The sequence below is a fragment of the Salmo salar genome, chromosome ssa27 (genome assembly GCF_905237065.1).
Source record: "Salmo salar chromosome ssa27, Ssal_v3.1, whole genome shotgun sequence".
NCBI classification, from domain to species: Eukaryota; Metazoa; Chordata; class Actinopteri; order Salmoniformes; family Salmonidae; genus Salmo; species Salmo salar.
The window spans coordinates 36141748-36154471 of NC_059468.1; the positions used below are offsets into that span (position 1 = coordinate 36141748).

Below are 12724 nucleotides of genomic sequence, written 5' to 3' on the forward strand. Positions count from 1 at the left end.
AGTGATGGAGGGAGATATGTATAGGGGTCGGGGACAGGGATACTGGAGGATAGGTAGATATGTATAGGGGGAAGGTGACTATATACAGGGTCAGTACCATATTAACAATGTACAGGGATACTGGAGTGATGGAGGGAGATATGTATAGGGGTAAGGTGACTATATACAGGATCAGTACCATATTAACAATGTACAGGGATACTGGAGTGATGGAGGTCAGTCCATATGTAAGGGGCAATGTACAGGGATACTGGAGTGATGGAGGTAGATATGTATAGGGGGAAGGTGACTATATACAGGGTCAGTACCATATTAACAATGTGCAGGGATACTGGAGTGATGGAGATCAGTACCATATTAACAATGTACAGGGATACTGGAGTGATAGAGGTAGATATGTATAGGGGGAAGGTGACTATATACAGGATCAGTACCATATTAACAATGTGCAGGGATACTGGAGTGATGGAGGTAGATATGTATAGGGGTAAGGTGACTATATACAGGGTCAGTACCATATTAACAATGTGCAGGGATACTGGAGTGATGGAGGTAGATATGTATAGGGGTAAGGTGACTATATACAGGGTCAGTACCATATTAACAATGTGCAGGGATACTGGAGTGATGGAGGTAGATATGTATATGGGTAAGGTGACTATATACAGGGTCAGTACCATATTAACAATGTACAGGGATACTGGAGTGATGGAGGTAGATATGTATATGGGTAAGGTGACTATATACAGGGTCAGTACCATATTAACAATGTACAGGGATACTGGAGTGATGGAGGTAGATATGTATAGGGGGAAGGTGACTATATACAGGGTCAGTACCATATTAACAATGTACAGGGATACTGGAGTGATGGAGATCAGTACCATATTAACAATGTACAGGGATACTGGAGTGATGGAGATCAGTACCATATTAACAATGTACAGGGATACTGGAGTGATGGAGGTCAGTACCATATTAACAATGTACAGGGATACTGGAGTGATGGAGGTAGATATGTATATGGGTAAGGTGACTATATACAGGGTCAGTACCATATTAACAATGTACAGGGATACTGGAGTGATGGAGGTAGATATGTATATGGGTAAGGTGACTATATACAGGGTCAGTACCATATTAACAATGTGCAGGGATACTGGAGTGATAGAGGTAGATATGTATAGGGGTAAGGTGACTATATACAGGGTCAGTACCATATTAACAATGTGCAGGGATACTGGAGTGATGGAGGGAGATATGTATATGGGTAAGGTGACTATATACAGGATCAGTACCATATTAACAATGTACAGGGATACTGGAGTGATGGAGGTAGATATGTATATGGGTAAGGTGACTATATACAGGGTCAGTACCATATTAACAATGTACAGGGATACTGGAGTGATGGAGGTAGATATGTATATGGGTAAGGTGACTATATACAGGATCAGTACCATATTAACAATGTACAGGGATACTGGAGTGATGGAGGTCAGTACCATATTAACAATGTACAGGGATACTGGAGTGATGGAGGTCAGTACCATATTAACAATGTACAGGGCTACTGGAGTGATGGAGGTCAGTACCATATTAACAATGTAGAGGGATACTGGAGTGATGGAGGTCAGTACCATATTATCAATGTACAGGGATACTGGAGTGATGGAGGTAGTCAGTACCATATTAACAATGTACAGGGCTACTGGAGTGATGGAGGTCAGTACCATATTAACAATGTAGAGGGATACTGGAGTGATGGAGGTCAGTACCATATTAACAATGTACAGGGATACTGGAGTGATGGAGGTAGATATGTATAGGGGGAAGGTGACTATATACAGGGTCAGTACCATATTAACAATGTGCAGGGATACTGGAGTGATGGAGGTCAGTACCATATTATCAATGTACAGGGATACTGGAGTGATGGAGGTCAGTACCATATTAACAATGTAGAGGGATACTGGAGTGATGGAGGTCAGTACCATATTATCAATGTACAGGGATACTGGAGTGATGGAGGTCAGTACCATATTAACAATGTACAGGGCTACTGGAGTGATGGAGGTCAGTACCATATTAACAATGTGCAGGGATACTGGAGTGATGGAGGTAGATATGTATAGGGGGAAGGGGACTATATACAGGGTCAGTACCATATTAACAATGTGCAGGGCTACTGGAGTGATGGAGGTCAGTACCATATTAACAATGTGCAGGGATACTGGAGTGATGGAGGTAGATATGTATAGGGGGAAGGTGACTATATACAGGATCAGTACCATATTAACAATGTGCAGGGATACTGGAGTGATGGAGGTCAGTACCATATTATCAATGTACAGGGATACTGGAGTGATGGAGGTCAGTACCATATTAACAATGTGCAGGGATACTGGAGTGATGGAGATCAGTACCATATTAACAATGTGCAGGGATACTGGAGTGATGGAGGTAGATATGTATAGGGGGAAGGGGACTATATACAGGGTCAGTACCATATTAACAATGTGCAGGGATACTGGAGTGATGGAGGTCAGTACCATATTAACAATGTAGAGGGATACTGGAGTGATGGAGATCAGTACCATATTAACAATGTGCAGGGATACTGGAGTGATGGAGGTAGATATGTATAGGGGGAAGGAGACTATATACAGGGTCAGTACCATATTAACAATGTACAGTGATACTGGAGTGATGGAGGTAGATATGTATAGGGGTCAGGGGACAGGGATACTGGAGTGATAGAGGTAGATATGTATATGGGGAAGGGGACAGGGATACTGGAGTGATGGAGGTAGATATGTATAGGGGGAAGGGGACAGGGATACTGGAGTGATGGAGGTAGATATCTATAGGGGGAAGGAGACAGGGATACTGGAGTGATGGAGGTAGATATGTATATGGGGAAGGGGACAGGGATACTGGAGTGATGGAGGGAGATATGTATAGGGGTCAGGGGACAGGGATACTGGAGTGATGGAGGTAGATATGTATAGGGTAAGGTGACCATATACAGGGTCAGTACCATATTAACAATGTGCAGGGATACTGGAGTGATGGAGGTAGATATGTATAGGGGGAAGGTGACTATATACAGGATCAGTACCATATTAACAATGTGCAGGGATACTGGAGTGATGGAGGTAGATATGTATATGGGAAATACGGTCAGTACCATATTAACATGTCAGGGATACTGGATTGGAGGTCAGTACCATATTAACAATGTACAGGGATACTGGAGTGATGGAGGTAGATATGTATAGGGGGAAGGTGACTATATACAGGGTCAGTACCATATTAACAATGTGCAGGGATACTGGAGTGATGGAGGTAGATATGTATAGGGGTCAGGGGACAGGGATACTGGAGTGATGGAGGGAGATATGTATATGGGTAAGGTGACTATATACAGGGTCAGTACCATATTAACAATGTGCAGGGATACTGGAGTGATGGAGGTAGATATGTATAGGGGGAAGGGGACAGGGATACTGGAGTGATGGAGGGAGATATGTATAGGGGGAAGGGGACATGGATACTGGAGTGATGGAGGTAGATATGTATAGGGGTCAGGGGACAGGGATACTGGAGTGATGGAGGTAGATATGTATATGGGTAAGGTGACTATATACAGGATCAGTACCATATTAACAATGTACAGGGATACTGGAGTGATGGAGGTAGATATGTATATGGGTAAGGTGACTATATACAGGGTCAGTACCATATTAACAATGTGCAGGGATACTGGAGTGATGGAGGTAGATATGTATAGGGGGAAGGGGACTATATACAGGGTCAGTACCATATTAACAATGTGCAGGGATACTGGAGTGATGGAGGTAGATATGTATATGGGTAAGGTGACTATATACAGGGTCAGTACCATATTAACAATGTGCAGGGATACTGGAGTGATGGAGGTAGATATGTATAGGGGGAAGGGGACAGGGATACTGGAGTGATGGAGGGAGATATGTATAGGGGGAAGGTGACTGGATACTGCAGTGTCGAGGTAGATATTTACAGGGTCATGTGGACAGGGATACTGGAGTGATGGAGGTAGATATGTATATGGGTAAGGTGACTATATACAGGATCAGTACCATATTAACAATGTACAGGGATACTGGAGTGATGGAGGTAGATATGTATATGGGTCAGGGGACAGGGATACTGGAGTGATAGAGGTAGATATGTATAGGGGTAAGGTGACTATATACAGGGTCAGTACCATATTAACAATGTACAGGGATACTGGAGTGATGGAGGGAGATATGTATATGGGTAAGGTGACTATATACAGGGTCAGTACCATATTAACAATGTACAGGGATACTGGAGTGATGGAGGTAGATATGTATATGGGTAAGGTGACTATATACAGGGTCAGTACCATATTAACAATGTGCAGGGATACTGGAGTGATGGAGGTAGATATGTATATGGGTAAGGTGACTATATACAGGGTCAGTACCATATTAACAATGTGCAGGGATACTGGAGTGATAGAGGTAGATATGTATATGGGTAAGGTGACTATATACAGGATCAGTACCATATTAACAATGTACAGGGATACTGGAGTGATGGAGGTAGATATGTATATGGGTAAGGTGACTATATACAGGGTCAGTACCATATTAACAATGTGCAGGGATACTGGAGTGATGGAGGTAGATATGTATAGGGGGAAGGGGACAGGGATACTGGAGTGATGGAGGTAGATATGTATAGGGGGAAGGAGACAGGGATACTGGAGTGATGGAGGTAGATATGTATAGGGGGAAGGAGACAGGGATACTGGAGTGATGGAGGTAGATATGTATAGGGGGAAGGAGACTATATACAGGGTCAGTACCATATTAACAATGTACAGGGATACTGGAGTGATGGAGGTAGATATGTATATGGGTAAGGTGACTATATACAGGGTCAGTACCATATTAACAATGTGCAGGGATACTGGAGTGATGGAGGTAGATATGTATAGGGGGAAGGTGACTATATACAGGGTCAGTACCATATTAACAATGTGCAGGGATACTGGAGTGATGGAGGTAGATATGTATAGGGGTCAGGGGACAGGGATACTGGAGTGATGGAGGGAGATATGTATAGGGGTAAGGTGACTATATACAGGGTCAGTACCATATTAACAATGTGCAGGGATACTGGAGTGATGGAGGGAGATATGTATAGGGGTCAGGGGACAGGGATACTGGAGTGATGGAGGTAGATATGTATAGGGGGAAGGAGACAGGGATACTGGAGTGATGGAGGTAGATATGTATATGGGTAAGGTGACTATATACAGGGTCAGTACCATATTAACAATGTACAGGGATACTGGAGTGATAGAGGTAGATATGTATATGGGTAAGGTGACTATATACAGGGTCAGTACCATATTAACAATGTACAGGGATACTGGAGTGATGGAGGGAGATCTATATAGAGGGAAGGGGACAGGCATACTGGAGTGATGGAGGGAGATATGTATATGGGTAAGGTGACTATATACAGGGTCAGTACCATATTAACAATGTACATGGATACTGGAGTGATGGAGGTAGATATGTATATGGGGAAGGGGACAGGGATACTGGAGTGATGGAAGGAGATATGTATAGGGGTCAGGGGACAGGGATACTGGAGTGATGGAGGTAGATATGTATAGGAGGAAGGTGACTATATACAGGGTCAGTACCATATTAACAATGTGCAGGGATACTGGAGTGATGGAGGTAGATATGTATATGGGGAAGGTGACTATATACAGGGTCAGTACCATATTAACAATTTGCAGGGATACTGGAGTGATGGAGGGAGATATGTATAGGGGGAAGGGGACAGGGATACTGGAGTGATGGAGGTAGATATGTATAGGGGGAAGGGGACAGGGATACTGGAGTGATGGAGGTAGATATGTATAGGGGGAAGGGGACAGGGATACTGGAGTGATGGAGGTAGATATGTATAGGGGGAAGGGGACAGGCATACTGGAGTGATGGAGGGAGATATGTATAGGGGGAAGGAGACAGGGATACTGGAGTGATGGAGGTAGATATGTATAGGGGGAAGGGGACAGGGATACTGGAGTGATGGAGGTAGATATGTATAGGGGTAAGGGGACAGGGATACTGGAGTGATGGAGGTAGATATGTATAGGGGGAAGGAGACAGGGATACTGGAGTGATGGAGGTAGATATGTATAGGGGGAAGGAGACTATATACAGGGTCAGTACCATATTAACAATGTACAGGGATACTGGAGTGATGGAGGTAGATATGTATATGGGTAAGGTGACTATATACAGGGTCAGTACCATATTAACAATGTGCAGGGATACTGGAGTGATGGAGGTAGATATGTATATGGGTAAGGTGACTATATACAGGGTCAGTACCATATTAACAATGTACAGGGATACTGGAGTGATGGAGGTAGATATGTATAGGGGGAAGGTGACTATATACAGGGTCAGTACCATATTAACAATGTGCAGGGATACTGGAGTGATGGAGGGAGATATGTATATGGGTAAGGTGACTATATACAGGGTCAGTACCATATTAACAATGTGCAGGGATACTGGAGTGATGGAGGGAGATATGTATAGGGGACAGGGATACTGGATTGATGGAGGTAGATATGTATAGGGGGAAGGAGACAGGGATACTGGAGTGATGGAGGTAGATATGTATATGGGTAAGGTGACTATATACAGGGTCAGTACCATATTAACAATGTGCAGGGATACTGGAGTGATAGAGGTAGATATGTATATGGGTAAGGTGACTATATACAGGGTCAGTACCATATTAACAATGTACAGGGATACTGGAGTGATGGAGGGAGATCTATATAGAGGGAAGGGGACAGGCATACTGGAGTGATGGAGGGAGATATGTATATGGGTAAGGTGACTATATACAGGGTCAGTACCATATTAACAATGTGCAGGGATACTGGAGTGATGGAGGTAGATATGTATAGGGGTCAGGGGACAGGGATACTGGAGTGATAGAGGTAGATATGTATAGGGGGAAGGTGACTATATACAGGGTCAGTACCATATTAACAATGTGCAGGGATACTGGAGTGATGGAGGTAGATATGTATAGGGGGAAGGTGACTATATACAGGGTCAGTACCATATTAACAATGTACAGGGATACTGGAGTGATGGAGGTAGATATGTATAGGGGGAAGGGGACAGGGATACTGGAGTGATGGAGGTAGATATGTATAGGGGGAAGGGGACAGGGATACTGGAGTGATGGAGGTAGATATGTATAGGGGGAAGGGGACAGGCATACTGGAGTGATGGAGGGAGATATGTATAGGGGGAAGGAGACAGGGATACTGGAGTGATGGAGGTAGATATGTATAGGGGTAAGGGGACAGGGATACTGGAGTGATGGAGGTAGATATGTATAGGGGTAAGGAGACAGGGATACTGGAGTGACAGAGGGAGATATGTATAGGGGGAAGGTGACTATATACAGGGTCAGTACCATATTAACAATGTGCAGAGATACTGGAGTGATGGAGGTAGATATGTATAGGGGTCAGGGGACAGCGATACTGGAGTGATGGAGGTAGATATGTATAGGGGTAAGGTGACTAGGCATCAGAATCATGATAAACAGAGTAGCAGCAGCGTAAATGATGATTGTATGTGAGTATGTGTAGAGTCAGTATAAATGTGTGTCCTGCCCTGATGAAATTGTGTGCGTGTGTGTGCGTGTGTGTGCGTGTGTGTGCGTGTGTGTGTGTTGGAGTGTCAGTGAGTGTGAAGAGTCCTGTCAGTGTGTATAGAGACCCTAAAAATAAAACAAAAGGGTAAACTCAGATAGTCTGTGTAGCTATTTATCAGTCTTTTGGCTTGGGGATAGAAGTTGTTCAGGAGCCTGTTGGTGTCAGACTTGAGGTCCTGGATGACAGGGAGCTCTGTCCCAGTGATGTACTGTCTTTCAGCACCACCCTCTGTAGCTCCATGCGATGGAGGGTGGTGCTGTTGCCACACCAAGCAGTGATCCAGCCGGTCATGATGCTCTCAATGATGCCAAACCTTTTCAACCTCCGGAGGGGGAAGAGGTGCTGTCGCGCCTTCTTCACGACTGTGCGCTTGTATGTGGACCATTTTAAGTCCGTAGTGATTTGGACACCGAGGAACTTGAAGCTCTCGACACACCCCACTGCAGCCCTGTTGATGTGGATGGGGGAATGCCCTGCCCCCTTCCTGTAGTCCATGATCAGCTCCTTGGTCTTACTGACATTGAGGGAGAGGTTGTTGTCCCGACACCACACTGTCAGATCACTGACCTCTTCCCAGTAGGCTGTCTCATCGTCGCCGGTGATCAGCCCATCCACCGTCGTATCGTCAGCAAACTTAAGGATGGTGTTGGAGTTGTGCGTGGCCACACAGTTGTGGGTGAACAGGGAGTATAGGAGGGGACTGAGCACACACCCCTGAGGGGGCCCCCGTGTTGAGAGTTAGCATGGTGGAGGTGATGTTGCCTACACTTACCACCTGGGGGCGGCCCGTCAGGAAGTCCAGGATCCAGTTGCAGAGGACGGTGTTTAGTCCCATGGTCTTAAGCATTGGTGACGAGCTTTGAGGGGACAATGGTGTTGAACTTTGAGCTGTAGTCAATGAACAGCCTTCTTACATAGGTATTCCTCTTATCTAGAGGGCAGTGTGGAGTGCAATTGAGATTGCGTTGTCTATGGATCTGTTGGGGCGGTTTGCGAATTTGAGTGGGTCTCAAGGGTGTCTGGGATGATGGAGTTGATGTGTGCCATAACCAGTCTTTCAAAGCACATGATTACAGATGTGAGGGCAGTAGTCATTGTGGCATGAAGCCTTAGAGTTCTTAGGAACAGGAATAATGGTGGTTAGTTAAAGACGTGAGGATTACAGACTGGGACAAGGAGAGGTTGAAAATTACAGTGAATATGCCTGCTGGTTGATCTGTGCATGCTCTGAGAACACACCCTGGGATACCGTGCTGTCCTGAGGCCAGTGTTGATCTGTGCATGCTCTGAGAACACACCCTGAGATACCGTGCTGTCCTGAGGCCAGTGTTGATCTGTGCATGCTCTGAGAACACACCCTGAGATACCGTGCTGTCCTGAGGCCAGTGTTGATCTGTGCATGCTCTGAGAACACACCCTGGGATACCGTGCTGTCCTGAGGCCAGTGTTGATCTGTGCATGCTCTGAGAACACACCCTGGGATACCGTGCTGTCCTGAGGCCAGTGTTGATCTGTGCATGCTCTGAGAACACACCCTGAGATACCGTGCTGTCCTGAGGCCAGTGTTGATCTGTGCATGCTCTGAGAACACACCCTGAGATACCGTGCTGTCCTGAGGCCAGTGTTGATCTGTGCATGCTCTGAGAACACACCCTGAGATACCGTGCTGTCCTGAGGCCAGTGTTGATCTGTGCATGCTCTGAGAACACACCCTGGGATACCGTGCTGTCCTGAGGCCAGTGTTGATCTGTGCATGCTCTGAGAACACACCCTGGGATACCGTGCTGTCCTGAGGCCAGTGTTGATCTGTGCATGCTCTGAGAACACACCCTGAGATACCGTGCTGTCCTGAGGCCAGTGTTGATCTGTGCATGCTCTGAGAACACACCCTGAGATACCGTGCTGCCCTGCGGCCTTGCCAGTGTTGATCTGATTAAAGACCTCACCGTTCTCTGGGTTGATAGTCATCCACCTGTGACTGTACAACCATTTTCTTTTGGTTGTTTACAAATAATATCCCTGGTTCCTGGTAGCATCCTTTATTTTTCAAGCACAACCACAGGAGAGAAGCAGGCCGACTACACCTCTGATACAGGGATCTACTGGAACCACTATCGCAAATTATCCTGAAATAGATGTGATAATCGTGACAGGCACACGAAGAAGAAAAAAACATTCCAACACACGATTTTCTTCTTCATAGCGCATTCATGTCTAATACACCATTTTTTATTTAACTAGGCAAGTCAGTTAAGAACAAATTCTTATTTACAATGACAGCCTAGGAACAGTGGGTTGCCTTGTTCAGAGGTAGAATGACAGATTTTTACTTTGTCAGCTTGGGGATTCGATCCACCAACCTTTCAGTTACTGGCCCAACGCTCTACCACCTGCCGCCCCAATTTACATTATTTTTTTTACATTTTAGTCATTTAGCAGACACTCTTATCCAGAGCGACTTACAGTAGTGAATGCATACACACAACCCTGGTGTTGCAAACACCATGCTCTACCAACTGAGCCACACGGGACCATTTGTTGTGGCTAACATTAGCTAGCTAGGTTAACTAGGTGGCTAGCGTTAGCTAGGCTAGGGGTTAGGGTTAGGGGTTAAGGTTAGGGGTTAGGGTTAGGTAACATGCTAGCTATGTAGTTAAAGGGTTAAGTTAAGGGTTAGCTTAATGCCAGCTAACTAGTTAAAAAGTAGTAAGTAGTTCCTAATTAGCTAAAATGCAAAAGTTGTCCATGTGATTCAGACATGCAGTGTTTGGGTTGCTAGACCTTCAGGTTATATGCAACAATACGTCAACAACAACCACAGAGACACAAAAAAATGGACAAGTAATTTGTGTTTATTTCACAATCATTTGTGATAGTGGGTTGACTGTAACAGTCCTTTTGTTCTGTCAGTCCATAACTCAATCGATTACCTTCTCTATCTCTATAATGACGCCACTCTGTTTTTCCATTACAATGATTGAACCGTGACTGCCTGCCTGTGTCTCTGTGGTTTTGTATGCGTCCCAAATGGCACCCTATTCCCTATATAGTGCACTACTTTTGACTAGAGCCGAATGGGCCCTGGTAAAAAGGAGTGCACTACATAGGGAATAGAGTGACATTTGGGACGTTGCCTTTCTCTTTCCTTCCTGTCACGTCTTTTCCCTGGCAGCCTCAGGAACAAGGTCACCTCCTGTCACCTGTCTGTTCCAGGAAAACAGTGAAACACTCGCCGGCTGCCTCCTCTGTCCTCCTCTGTCCTCCTCTGTCCTCCTCTGTCCTCCACTGTCCTCCACTGTCCTCCTCTGTCCTCCTCTGTCCTCCTCTGTCCTCCACTGTCCTCCTCTGTCCTCCACTGTCCTCCACTGTCCTCCTCTGTCCTCCACTGTCCTCCTCTGTCCACCACTGTCCTCCTCTGTCCTCCACTGTCCTCCTCTGTCCTCCACTGTCCTCCACTGTCCTCCACTGTCCTCCTCTGTCCTCAACTGTCCTCCACTGTCCTCCACTGTCCTCCACTGTCCTCCTCTGTCCTCCACTGTCCTCCTCTGTCCTCCTCTGTCCTCCACTGTCCTCCTCTGTCCTCCTCTGTCCTCCACTGTCCTCCTCTGTCCTCCACTGTCCTCCACTGTCCTCCTCTGTCCTCCACTGTCCTCCTCTGTCCACCACTGTCCTCCTCTGTCCTCCTCTGTCCTCCACTGTCCTCCTCTGTCCTCCACTGTCCTCCTCTGTCCTCCACTGTCCTCCACTGTCCTCCTCTGTCCTCCACTCTCCTCCTCTGTCCTCCTCTGTCCTCCACTGTCCTCCTCTGTCCTCCTCTGTCCTCCACTGTCCTCCTCTGTCCTCCACTGTCCTCCACTGTCCTCCACTGTCCTCCTCTGTCCTCCTCTGTCCTCCACTGTCCTCCACTGTCTTCCTCTCTCTTCCTCTGCCCTCCACTGTCCTCCACTGTCTTCCTCTCTCCTCTATTTGAGTTTATTTTATTTTTTACAGGGACAGTGCACATTAATCAACGTTTCAGTAAAAGTGCCGGTTTTAGCCAGCCGGCTAATTTTCAACCGCAGTCCCTGGGCAGGTTACTAAAAACAATTACAATATAGACAATCATTGAACAGTGAGCACACGCAGAGTAACATAGGACAAGCAAGACATAGCATACAGACAGAGCAACATAGGACAAGCAAGATGTAGCATACAGACAGAGCAACATAGGACAAGCAAGACATAGCATACAGACAGAGCAACATAGAACAAGCAAGATGTAGCATACAGACAGAGCAACATAGGACAAGCAAGACATAGCATACAGACAGAGCAACATAGAACAAGCAAGATGTAGCATACAGACAGAGCAACATAGAACAAGCAAGATGTAGCATACAGACAGAGCAACATAGAACAAGCAAGATGTAGCATACAGACAGAGCAACATAGGACAAGCAAGACATAGCATACAGACAGAGCAACATAGAACAAGCAAGATGTAGCATACAGACAGAGCAACATAGGACAAGCAAGATGTAGCATACAGACAGAGCAACATAGAACAAGCAAGATGTAGCATACAGACAGAGCAACGTAGAACAAAAAGCAACAAGACAAAATCCATAAAAGCAACAAAGTGTTTCCACACCTCACAAGCTCCAGACAACAGACAACATGGAAAGCAGCAATACACAGCTAGGGATTATGTTCACAAGTCTGATTGACCTTTAGCCATGTCTTCATGCATTTTGTGAAAGTGTGATATGTGGTGCAGTTATGTGTGTCTGATGGCAGTGTATTCCAGACATGGGAAGCTCTCACAGAGAAAGCAGATTTACTAAAGGTGCTTTTCCTTAAGGGAACTATACAGTCACCTCTCGTGGCAGACCTTGTGGATCTGCTGCCATATGTTTGGGTTTTCTGTTTAACAAAAGTACAGAGTGGAGGGGGAGCCAGGAC

At 45.7% G+C, this 12724-nt stretch overlaps 1 protein-coding gene across 5 annotated transcripts in view; it reads left to right on the forward strand.

The window, feature by feature from the left end:
• The window catches only part of LOC106589016 (MAP7 domain-containing protein 1), a 94704-nt gene that overhangs the window by 15444 nt on the left and 66536 nt on the right, over window positions 1-12724 (forward strand). The gene's annotated exons all lie outside the window — the stretch shown is intronic.